Here is a 13,840-nt window from a genome sequence, read left to right on the forward strand (position 1 = left end):
AAAACCAGCAGTTTAAATTTAAATGTATTGATCAAGTGACAGCTGACATTAGGGGGTTGGGGCCACACTCACTGAATCTAGAAAAGCTTGAATTATTATGGCAATTCCGGCTGGATGCATGCCATTACCCTGGAATAAATGAGATGCGTTCGATTTTAAGTGTTCTTAAACTTAAAAGTATGGAAAGATACATTTCATATTTTATATTTTATACTTGTATGTGTGTTAAGTATATGAGATGAAATATAGAGTGTATTGTATATAGTAGGAATGAAGGCATTTGATAATGTTAAACTTTTTATAAGAAATTTAGTACTTGAATGCATTTTTATTATGTGTATCACCAACTTAAGGGGAAGCAAATTTACACAGTATGATCACGACACAGCCATTAACTATTTTAAAGAGTGGTTTTTGAGTTAGAATGTATCTGATGAAGTTCAAGCACTAGCTGGACAAAAAGCGCTTAATAAAGACGTTCTTAAACAACAGAGCATCTTTTGGGGTTTGTGCCTTCAACAGCTATTTTGTGTTTATATGTTAGCATGTCCAATAGATGCTGTGTAGCCTCCATAGAGAGGTCGTTTACAACTTGCTCTGTAGATATGGAAGTTATGGGACAAGTTGTAGGAATGTCATGTGTCACATGTGGTGAGGAAAGGGGAGGTAAGTTGGTGCAGAACCTGTGGGACTACAGGTTAGCTATGAGTGCAGACCCATTATATGTGGCATAATTATGTATGAGTTCACTCACAATCTGAGCCTGTCCTTTGAGGTTACACTGTCCTTTGTGGTTCTGCTTTGTGTGGGTGGCTAATTTTGTCACTTACTATGTCTACACAACATCACAACAACACTATGTGCTTGTTTTAGCTGAGGAGGTTGTGCCTCCATTTTGGTGGGGCACCCTCACCCCAACTGCCACACAGCAGTGTCCACTTCTTATTGTACAGCCTGATAATGGTAGTTGTCCACCAGGCAGGTTTGCTGTGTCATGATTAGCCTGTGTTACTCCTGTCACATACAGCTGAGTTCATGCAGTTGTAATGCTGCTGGCATAATGCATGGGTGTAGAGCTCTGCATACTTGTATGTCCTATCAGAGGGGGGAGGTGCACTCAAGCTATGTAAACCATTCCACAGGAGGTAATAAATGGCTTCGTTGAAATATATGTCTGTATTATCTGCGGAGGGGGGGTTAGTGCTGGTAGTTTTAATGACACTGATCTATAGTTATATCCTACCAAGGAGGACCCCACATTGGGGGGGCTGCAGTGGTCACCCATACTGGTAAACACATGATGCAATACATTGGTTCCCCTTGGGGGATGTCACGGCACTGCTGCAGGGCATTGTAGTAAAGGATGTAGACTAAACTTTGGACAAGTGAGCTGTCGCATGACTAAGCAACACAGTTGGTGGTCACTTAATGCCACCCCACATCATGGTGTAATGATATATCTTGTTGGATGCGCATACATACAAATACACACAATGGATGTCTGGATTCATGGAGCTGCTTCTGTAGCTGGCTATTGCTTGATTATGTGCCCTTCAAGTACTGAATGGCATCTAGCATGTTTCTGCCAAATCACAGTGTTTTACAAAATCTGGATGTGTATCTATCCCTAATGAGTATGTATACACCACCTGCATTACCTTGAACACTATGATTTTGAGGTGTGAAGACGTGGATGGACATGTAGTCTGGTATGGCTGTGGCTGTCCACAGCCTTGAATCAGATTCCTTGACTGCATACATGTCTGCATAATCCAGGGTGGAGACACATTCCACTGAGTGGGGTTCAGTGTTGCTAAACCCACTGTGTCGCAGCATAACTATGATGTTGTATAAAGATGGTGTTCTCATTTCCAACTTTTCCCTGAACAGTGCATCTAAGATGCATTGTGGGGATGTCACTAGCCTTGGCCAGTACTCCAAATCTCAAGGGTGGGAGATGAAGGCCAACAGTGATGAAGCATTAATGTTTGTTGAGCAAGGCATCCCAGGCAGACATGTACTAGATTTGCTTACAATGACACCACACTCTAATGCAATTATTGACTTCAATCAGTTTCCATGTATATGGAGCCATTTTCATAGGTGAGAGTCAACTGCAGCTAAAAACTATGTGTATACCAGCAAGAGACACAGACAGGCTAACCACATTCATGTGTCTGCATACAGGCCAGTGATGTATGTCCCTAATCATACACACCTGCAGGAACTATGACGTCAACATTATGTTAACTGATATTCCTTGTTGAGGCAATGTGTGGTAAGGCCTATTGTGTCAACCCACAGACAGCTATCTGTGATCTTTCCCCATATGTAGCCACTTGACACAGACATCAATGTGTCTCACAATGTAAGAGGTGTGATTTTGTGTTTTGCTTGGGGGTTTGATTGGTGAGAGAGTGGTGCATGCAGTATTATGTGTACTGCGCACTCCAGAGGCAGGATTTTCTGAGGTGTCTGTTTGGCACTGTGTCTAGTAAGGAGCTGCACCCATGTAGGTGTGTGTGATGTGAGTGTAGGTGGTGCAGGCTGTGAGTTGTGCATGTTGGCATAATGCTCATTGCCATATGTAAAGACTGTTGGAGACACAATGGCAGCAAGGTCTGAAATGCAGTCACATCTGTCACATGTTGTGTTTGTGTGTCATAGGAGTAGAGGGGTGGGGACACTCCCAACATCTCAGCAGCAGGTCCTGCAAAGTTAGGGTCATGCTGCCACACCCTTGGGATTGACAGCCTGATATACAGTATTTATAGGCAAACCTTGCAGTGAAGATGTGGATGTCCATGCATGCATAGAGGACTTGTTCAACTTTGTTGACATTCATTGGCCTCTCAAGCGTACAGTGTCTGTCAAGCAACTAGACAGCACACTGTGACATGATGTGGGAACACAGACATGTTTTTTGGGTACATGCCTAGGACATGTTGCAGGTGGACATGCATTGGTCAAAGGTGGTCTGCTGAAGTAGGCCTCACAACCATGTCATGCAGATATTCTCCAGTAATCTGTTGACGGGCAGGATGCATGACTAGCTGTGAAATTGTCACCTATGATGGCTCACCACCAGTGTACTGATTGTTTCAGTAAGACTTAACATCTATGTCACTGGACATTGTTCATTATATTGTGGCACTACAGCAGCACTACTAATCCCCCTCTTGCCAGTTCCCTGGTGACATACCACCAACCCTGGAACAGAAGGCATAAGACATGTAAAAATCAACTGAGTGCCCAGGTTGCTAATCAAGGCATCTACCTGGAAAAGGGTATGTGAAGCCTACAGAGCCTTTCATGATATGGGATAGCTATGTGGATGAATAAGCAGGCTGTGTCCTGCTTGTCATCATGGGCTTCTTAGAATGTTTTGCATGTGATGACAGAAACTGTATCAGAGCATGGTATCCTATGTGAGACCAGTATTAGAAGTTGCCAGGCATTGGCAATTCTGTAGACTCCCATAATTAATACAGTCTTCACAAGGTAATTGTGTCCTTCCAGTACACACCATTTGGGTAGTGTTCATCTGCAGAATACCTGTGTAAAACCCTCACCTTGCCTTCACAGGATGCACATATTACACTTCCCTAATGTGTTTGCGCTCTGTACAAACACCTTGAATGTATCTCTTCTTGGAATATGCTGGAAGTAACTGCAACATGTAGCTGCACAAAGGACAATGAACATGTAGAGCCAAGCAGTGACATGAAATGCCATGAAAGGAGTTAGCATGGATACGAGTAGTAACACTGTCATACACCTACTGACACTGGACCAAACACTGTTTGTTATGCTCATGGCCAATTCATGCCTACCAACTCTTACTGGTGGATCCCATTGAGTGTTACACTAAGCAATGGGTGACGGGAATATTACTCACTCTACCTACCATGGCCTGACAAGGTGTTTGACAATATTAGGCCAGCAGGCCTTGCTGGAAACTGTATAGGTTATCTACAGAGTGTTATGTCAGCTGGTGGATAGGCAAGTGTCTGACAGTCATAATCTGGGAAGACCTACGCTGCAATGATGTCAGTCACCAGTATATTTCCCCAGACATCATTAATGGCATAGCCCTTTTAGCCATTCCCTCTCTGCAGTCAAAGCCACTGAACTCTGACTGATTACATTAGCAGGTGATTGCATATCAGGAGCTGTCACTGCATCTCACACAGAACCAACAGTTGTTCAGGATGGCCTGAGACACTGACAAATACTAAATGTCAATGACTGCACAATACTATCCTTTGGAAAGTCATCCAACCCTGGAAAATATAGTAGTGTTGGCACACCACACACAGTTGAGCCATTACTCATAGACTTATGGACACAGAGAGTAATGTAGCCTTGACTTTCAGTGTTCAGTAAGATGTGGGGATGCATTCAATGTTGTACAACCTAAACAGAACGGTATGTCATGTAAATCCAAGACTGTCATTGCTATACTGAATGTGGCACTCATTACACCTTCCATTGTGTACAGTGGTACCCTTGCTATGTCACTACAGAGGCATATCTTATTACTGTAGCAGTCACACAGTTTCCATGGTACACCAATACACATTGCAGATAACATCTCCTATGGAGTCTGTGTCAAGACTGTACATGTGTAGTCTGTCTCATAAATGCTTTGGAAGGGATGCGTATGGCTGTCATACAGGGAGGTGTCAGATCACACTGTGTACCTCCCGTGTATCCATAACAGGACTAACACATTTCTTACCTGTTCTACACACCTACACCCTTACTGTGGTATAAATAGTACATGCTGGAGAGACAGGTATGTTACACAGAGAGTACGCCCCATATGTAGCAGGCCCCCCATGCATGTGAAGCACATATCTGCTGTGACACTCATCATTTTCAAGTTACACAATGGGATGCAGAACAAGACAGTCATCGCTGTTGTAGGACAAATGTCTGTACTGGGCACAGGAAATTTGTAGATGGGTCATCTCCATCACCACAGCTTGTAGATGTGTTAGCTCCTGAAACCCTGGTGACACTTATCAAAGGTATCAGACCTTTTCAGAGATTAGGGTTGTATGAGTATTCTGAATGATGCCATTGCCCTTGTTAGCCTGTTATACACATATGGACTTATGAAATCATGCACCTATAGTGCTGTACCTTGCTGAGGACATATTTCTTCTGTGCTGTCATTCTATCCTGGCTGTGACGTCTATGGCTTTATTGCTGCTGTGTATCCATAGGTGTCCTCAACAGAATCCTGAAACAGAAACAGGTCCATGACACACCATTCATTCTATAAGTATACAGCCATCAGAACATCATACATCATAAGGTACAGAAAAGTATGTGGCTTACTCATTACAAATGTCAACATACAGAATCTGTCAGTAACCACTATAAGCAGCATGGCAAAACAACAATACATTGCACAAGTACATATTAATTTCTTAAGTACTGGGCACAGGAAATTTGTAGATGGGTCATCTCCATCACCACAGCTTGTAGATGTGTTAGCTCCTGAAACCCTGGTGACACTTATCAAAGGTATCAGACCTTTTCAGAGATTAGGGTTGTATGAGTATTCTGAATGATGCCATTGTCCTTGTTAGCCTGTTATACACATATGGATCTATGGAGCCATGCACCTATAGTGCTGCACCTTGCTGAAGACATATTTCTTCTGTGCTGACATTCTATCCTGGCTGTGACATCTATGGCTTTATTGCTGCTGTATATCCATAGGTGTCCTCAACAAATCCTGAAACAGAAACAGGTCCATGACACACCATTCATTCTGTAAGTATACAGCCATCAGAACATCATACATCATAAGGTACAGAAAAGTATGTGGCTTACTCATTACAAATGTCAACATACAGAATATGTCAGTAACCACTATAAGCAGCATGGCAAAACAACAATACATTGCACAAGTACATATTAATTTCTATAGTCACCCTGAGCATCAGGCATATAGCTTAATTTCCCTGCATCGATGATGAGGATGACAGGGATGTCGCACAGGTATCATGATTGCACAGGATATTCTGTGGGGGTGCAGGAGGCCTAGGCTAACCCAGAAGGTTGACAGCATGTGTGTAAGTCAGGAAGGGAAGCAGGTAAGATGGGCCATGGAAATGTGCCATGTGTGTCTGTAGGTGACCTGCATTTGTCAGTGGTGTGTGAGTGTGTGCATGTACAGAGTCAAGTCAGTGATAGCCCTACATGTATGTAGGTTGGACAGCTTTGAACTGTGCAGGATAGAGCTGACAATTCACCATCTCTGGCCCCAAACACAGGAACTGGCACTGCCAAGAGTTGCACTGGCACCTCCATGCCCAAGGTCAGAAGCGTTGCTAGTACCTGACAGTGACTGCTGTCTGCTGGGACCGTGTCCTCCACAGGAATACCCAGGACCATGAGCCCATGGCCTGCCACATCCTGGAGTGAACATCACACTCACCTCTGTAGCGCTGGATGTACTGCCACTATGGGAGCGTGATTGTGCACAGCCATGTGTACTCTCCGAAGATGGGGTTGCTGACCTACCTCCACAAAGCTGATGCTCAACTCCAGCCACACATTCCAACACAGACACTGTGCATTCCAAGACGGACACTATCTCAGCCCACCTTCTTTCCACTGCATCAGTTAACCGATCCAGGATTTCACCAATGCAGTGAAGGCAGTCACGAATGCCAGACTGTGCTGCATCCATAACCTTGAGCATACATGTGGAGTTCCTTTCAAAATGTGCCTGTGCCTACATGATAGCCTAAAACATACACCGTGTGAACTGTGATATGACACCTGCAACAGGTGGTGGAAGGACAGTAGGCCTCCTACGAACACCCCTATCAATACACCTGTGTGTGACCTCATCAGGTCTCTGGCTATGACCAGTGCCTACTCTCACTAGAGCCATAGTTGCCACACTTTCCTGTTCAATGTCCCCACCCTCAGAATGTCCAATAATATCTGTGACCTCTGGGGACTGGGTATGTCTAGGTATACTGATTGTGTGCAGTGACAATGAGGGACGAAGAGTGATGTCAACTTCTGGGACAAATTCAGCCATTGAAACCCCCACCTGTGCCTCACTGTGGCCACCATCATCATCAGAGTCTGAGGAGACACTGACATCAGGTTGTGTAGGGAGCAGAGACCAATCCCTCTGGCCACCTGTAATAAGAAAGGAAAAAACAGTACATTAATGCCTGCACCATTATGCTCTGCAGTACTGTGTTGTAATATATGTACAGCTCTATACACTGTTGGCACAATTACAGACCTGTTGAAATCCCAACCTCATATAGTATGACAGAAGGACATTACTTTTCCCACAAACAGCTGTAGTTACTTGAAAATAAAATCTATTTTCACAGTAATGTCATCAACAAGAATGAGGTACACTGTTGACATTTGTGAAGACTCTGCACATATGACAATCTGCAATGTCCTAACAATACTATCACATCTATCAGTGTGGTCACACCTACAAGGCATACATATGACTATAACGTGTACAATCAGAAAATATCTGTGCAGTTGCCAATCATGCCGACAGTATGCCAATCCAGGCAGCAGGCCTGGAATGACACTTTAGGGATTACATTGCTGTAAACCTACATCTATAGCAAAACAGTGTTCTGCTTACCAGGAGAAGGACCACAGTCTTGTCCGATACCTGTTGGACCTGTGAAAAGTTGAGGAAGAGGTAATGTCATTACCACCGCAGGTTGCACCATAACAACCCAATTCCAACTCACTACTTCTCAACAAACTGCTCCCCCCAGCCTTTCTTTTTTTCTCCTATTCCCACTACTACCATAATTAAACTTCTGCTAAAGCTCAAACCTGGTAGTACTGCCCCAGACAATTTACCCCCTGAATATCTACAAATGTCAGACAGATCTATCAGCTTTCCCATTAATATTCTCATAAACAGATCTATCCAAGAATCCTATGTACCCTCCATTTGGAAGAAAGCCTATATCCTCCCCTACACAAAGGTGACGACAATACCAACATCTCTAACTTCTGCCCCATAGCCATACTATCGACCATCTATAAAATAATGGAAAAATGTATTCAAATGCAACTTTTGAATTATCTACTCCAAAACCAACTCCTTTCCTCTACTCAACATAGCTTTTGGCCTGGGCATAGCACTACAACTGCTCTCCTATCCTTGAACACTGTTAACCATGACCATAATGAAGGTAAACTTGTATCTGCAATTTTCCTTCATCTCTCAAAGGCCTTTGACACTATCTCCCATTCTCTTCTCCTGTGGAAACTCTCACACCTAGCCATATCCACTCCTGTCCTTGACTAGTTTGCCAGCTATCTTACTAACAGACAACAATCTACCGAATGGCTACACTCCCTCTTACCTTTTCTCACTACTTCCACTGGAGTTCCCCAAGGATCTATATTAGGGCCTCTTCTTTTCGGCATTTCCATTAATAACTTTCACTCCGCTCTCAGTCATGGTTCTGTAGTTCAATATGCAGATGACTCTGCCACTTCAGAATCTGAACTTCTGACTAAGACTCAAAACTCTTTCTCCACAACTGAAATCTGGATGACCAACAATCACTTTGCCCTTAACCCTAATAAAACCAAGCTCCTGCTCTTCACACTCAAAAGAACACCACTGTTAACAAATCTAAATTAATTTGCTCTTTTAACAAAACTGCCATAGAGGTAGTCCCCTTTACCAAGCTACTTGGCGTTACCATAGATGATAACTTAACATCTGATCAGCACATCCACAACAATATTAAAAAAATCATCAAAAACTTGTCTTTCTTCCTTTATAGACATAAACACTTTTTAAACTATTCCACCAGAAAAACTTTTGCCTCAACATTTCTTCTACCTTCTCTCCTCTGTGGCACTCGCATTCTCACAAACATACAGTCCTGCCTAAAATCTAAGATGGGCACCTGCTATAACAAAATTGCTAAGTTTGTAACTAATGCAAAATAGGCATCCCATCACTGCTGTTCTCCACAAACCTTAAATTGTTTAGAACTCCCACAACATCTCATATACATTCAACTATCTACAGCACACAAACTTATCTATAAACCTCTTTAATGCCCATCCCTTGCTTCCCTTTTGACTCCTTGTCAACCTAATAGGCATCTCAGATCTGAAAATCAATCCCTTGTCCAGGTAAACAGACTAAAACTCCCCAGAGTCATCTGCATATTGAACTACAGAACCATGACTGAGAGCGGAGTGAAAGTTATTAATGGAAATGCCGAAAAGAAGAGGCCCTAATATAGATCCTTGGGGAACTCCAGTGGAAGTAGTGAGAAAAGGTAAGAGGGAGTGTAGCCATTCGGTAGATTGTTGTCTGTGCTCATTTACTGTAGCTAAACTCTGGAACACACTTCCACCTGCTCTTCAGACTATTGGTAGTGCCGCCTTATTCAAAAAGTCTTTACACAAATATCTTTCCACTCAATAGCTTTGCTCATGAACAGTTTCCCAATTCTCTATAACCTCATTACCTGCTTGACTCCATCTATTCCTATACTTATCTTTATTCTCCCAGCTTACACTCATCTTTATTTTCCCAACTTAAGTCCACTGATGAATAGTACCTTCCAGCTCAATTATCTCCACCCTGGTATAAGAATAACTGTACAAATTTAATTTGCATAATTTGTCTAGTTTGTATCAAATATTTGCATAAGTATAATTACATAGTTAGTCTGTCATGTCTACTTAATTCTATTTGACAGTTTTACTTTGCTTTGAGTCAAATAACTTCTCATAAGTTCTGAGACCCATAATTATATAATGTTCCATGTGAGTTTTATTGTTTTTTACTCCTTGTTTAACAGATGTCTATCATCTTGTATTTGTGGAGTTTTTCTCCCCAGGCTTACACTGAAAATGGACTTTCTTGGTCAACAAAAGCAAATAAATAAATCATAAAAAGGTTATTGACACCAGTTAGTCTGTCATGTCTACTTAATTCTATTTGACAGTTTTACTTTGCCTTGAGTCAAATAACTTCTCATAAGTTCTGAGACCCATAATTATATAATGTTCCATGTGAGTTTTATTGCTTTTTACTCCTTGTTTAACAGATGTCTATCATCTTGTATTTGTGGAGTTTTTCTCCCCAGGCTTACACTGAAAATGGACTTTCTTGGTCAACAAAAGCAAATAAATAAATAATAAAAAGGTAATATGTCCATATATTTCACACTTACAGTAGCTACTATGTTAATTGTTATATTGGTCAACATCTGACATGAGAGTCAAACTGCAGTTACCCCCCCCCCCAAAGAACACAGACCTGACACCCATGTAAGAGTATGTACACCATGACACACTGAATGCTACAGTATTGCAATGGTGATCAAATTAAGCATACCTGCACCCTCCTCTGCTATGTAAACTGTGGCACCCACATCCGCGATGTGCAATGTGATAGATGCCTGCAAGCTGTTCTGTGTGCCTAGGTTCACCAGGAATTCCTCAGTGGCTGAGAGTGGTTGTTCCACTGCAGGCCCTCCCCCAGTGATGCCACGATCCCTGGCTACATCTGCTGCTCTTCTGTGTGCAGCATTGATCATGTCCATTGCATGGTGTCAACCCTGCTCATATGTCTTGCACTGATGACCTGTGGCATTCACATCAAGGAGAAGGTTAGCCCATAGTGCTGCCCACTGTTCCTTGTTTTGCCTTGCCCTGGACAGTAGAAGTTCATGGTGTTACTGGAAGCCTTCAAGTATAATATCATTCTTCGCATCCATAAAAGCTGCATGGCGTCTTGAGTACATGTTTCCTGAAAGACAGCAGAATGGGAACAAGTCAGGATCACATAGGAGGAAGTATACTATGTAGAGATACAGTAAGAACAGAATGGCTGGCAGTATCCACTGCTTGATCACACATGTGATATTCCACAGTGTGCAAACATGCTAAACATGTGTATGCAACTAAGATACTAGTGATAGTCAGCTATTCCCGTGTGTGCCATGGCAGATACTGCTGTATGATCATACACCCCACACTGGGTGTATTGCAGGGTGTACCCTAGGGGCAAACCCCTAATAGTATGTCGAAACAAAAGTGCCAAACAAATAACAGTGTGCTATTACAACCACTATAAAGGGACAGTGCCATGAGACCAGTGTGCCACATTGACAAAAAACATTCCACCCTTAATGTATTGTACATCCTTTGTAGGTGTAACAGATCTGGAAGTCAATGATGTGTCATTATCACAATTTTAAGAAAGGCTTAATGCTGTAATCTCTTTTCCCATAAGTATATTCACACATCTGCATCCTGTTGTAAACAAAAAGGTTACATACCTACTGGAGTGCAAAACTTCTCTGTTGATATGTGGTGATATTTAAGTTTCTGCAAATGCATGTTCTGTGTACAGAAAGTCTCATACAGAATGGTTTCCCATAGCCACCAAGTTTGCCTTTTAACATACTTCTCATTAGCAGGTGATTGCTTCTTAACCAATTTGTGGTTCTGAAATGCTAATTGTAGCCACCACAGCTGATCTGCACTACCATCAGCCAATTACATGCAAACACTGTTCAAGATATAAGGTCTTCACGTAGATTAGAAACCCTTTCTGATATGTTGTGCTGGACATTACTGGGGTGAGGAGACTATGTCATCACAGAGGGTAGGTCTGTAGCAGCTAAATTTACACAGAGATGTGTGTGCTACAGGCTGCAGCTACTGCTGCAGGTAATAGGCATAGGCAGAGAATGTGAACACTTTTGAGGGCAACAAGCTGTAGCAGTAACTTTGGGAGCTGTGTCAGCCTTGTTGTAGATCTACAGCCAGAGTGAGGGTACCCATTCCACTCCAGTTAAGGCATGTGTTTAAGGTAAGTATGTTAGGCAACAATATCATTAACAGAGTACTAGGAAACATGTTTGTTGTGTCCTTGAGCAACATAGGGGATAAATATAACATTATATCCACCATCTGGGCAACTGTCAGGCCATGTGTTACTATCTGGTACTCATTTGGAATCTGTATACTGGCAGTCCCTGTTACTAGCAGGGACTTCATATGTGTATGTTAGTTGTGAAGCTGTGCTAATCTGCACTGTGAGTCTGAAAGGATTGTGTACTGCACTCTGATATTAGTGGGTCTCATTTTCATTAAATGAGTTAAAACCCTCTGTGAATGTATATCAATGCATTACATGACACTTTATGCACTTATAGTTTTGCTATAGGGATATGTGAAGTGTATTCCTATCTGCAGGCCTTTGACTTTCATCAGTGAAAACCAGACATTTTGTTTGAAATGCATTGTGTGGATAAAGAGTGAATGACTCAGTTATTAATTGCTGGCTTCACAATAATGTAATTTAAATGCTACATACCACTGGATTTGTACCCAGGACTGTGTGTGGCAAAATCTAATGTTTGCAAGGCATTTAACAGACTGAACTACTGAATCACTGTTACAACAGGTGTATTTGCAAGATATAAGTACATACATACAGGCTGTGACATACTTACTTTTTTACAGCATCATTATATGCATGGCTTTATATGGATGTATTTTTGGCCCATGGTTCCAGCTGAACATGCATTTTGCCAGTAATGCCTTAGCAGGTGTATTTGTAAATGTTGCTGATAAAAAACGGACATTCACCTGCTATTAGAGATCTCACTTATGTCCATTCTTCTGTGTTTGGCTTTCTAGTGGTGTACTCTTGCGCCAGACTCCAAGGTACACTCCCAATTTTTCCATTACTCTTTAAGTTTGTGTGAAGCAGAGTGATGCACAGCTTTGCTTAAACATGCTTAATGAATGTAACTTGCAATTACTATGTGTTGCTTAAACCACCTGTTTTAATTAACAGCTGTGTGATGTGGCAGGTTAATGCAATGCTCTACAGGTGCGATGGTCTTGGGTTCGAAATAGGGGACAGGTGTTTATTTTGTACATGTTTATTATCATATAAAACGCATATATTAATATAGCTCCATTTAGCTGAGCTTAGCAAAGCTGAGCGATGTGCCACATCATGCAGAGTCGTGCTAAAAATATATAAAGAAAAGGAGAGATAGGAAAGTGGTGAAATGAGGTGCAAGCAGGAGGAAAACATAGTGAAAGGCAGGTAGGTATGTCCAGGAAGGGTGTAGGAAATAACCATAGCTATCCATTTCTTATACAGCAACAACTATGTACTTTGACAGAGTTTGCAGATGACTTTGGACTCTCATCTCCAGAGAGAGGGGTAAGGACAACATAAGTGTGTTGTTAAGCCAATTGGACCAAATTATGTGTGTCCAGTGGACATGACTGTGAAATGGAGAGCTATGTATAAGATGATATATTTTTGGGGGGACAGGTGCCCATATTTTTTTTTTAAGGTGAGAGTGGAACATTGGGGAAGGGACATAGGTACACATGGGGGAGGTAAGTTGGGTAAATGAAGCTTTTGCAGACAGACAAGACAGCAGACAGGGATGGTGTGTGACACAAGAGGGGGGTGAACACCTTGGATGGGGAGGGTGTTGTGGAATCTCAGTTCAATGTGCCTCCACAAGGTAGCAGCATGACTCACATCCCCACCCATTAGACTGTTGGCACTGCTCTGTCACTGTCCTGAGGGTAGCAGTGGTGGAGGCTGGGCTCTGGGGTAAGCCTGCCCCACCAGGGTGGCCAGCAAACTCTCCATTTAATATAGGCATCATCCAAAACCATGGTAGATGATCCTGCACACCAAACCCAGCAGTTCATCACAGGTGACAACTCCCCCTCCACCACCACTCCCAGAGAGGGACCTGTCCCCATCTTGTGGGAACTATACTACCCAACGCAGCAGGTAGTG

Source organism: Protopterus annectens, chromosome 6.part0, assembly GCF_019279795.1.
Source record: "Protopterus annectens isolate FY-2018-M chromosome 6.part0, PAN1.0, whole genome shotgun sequence".
NCBI classification, from domain to species: Eukaryota; Metazoa; Chordata; order Ceratodontiformes; family Protopteridae; genus Protopterus; species Protopterus annectens.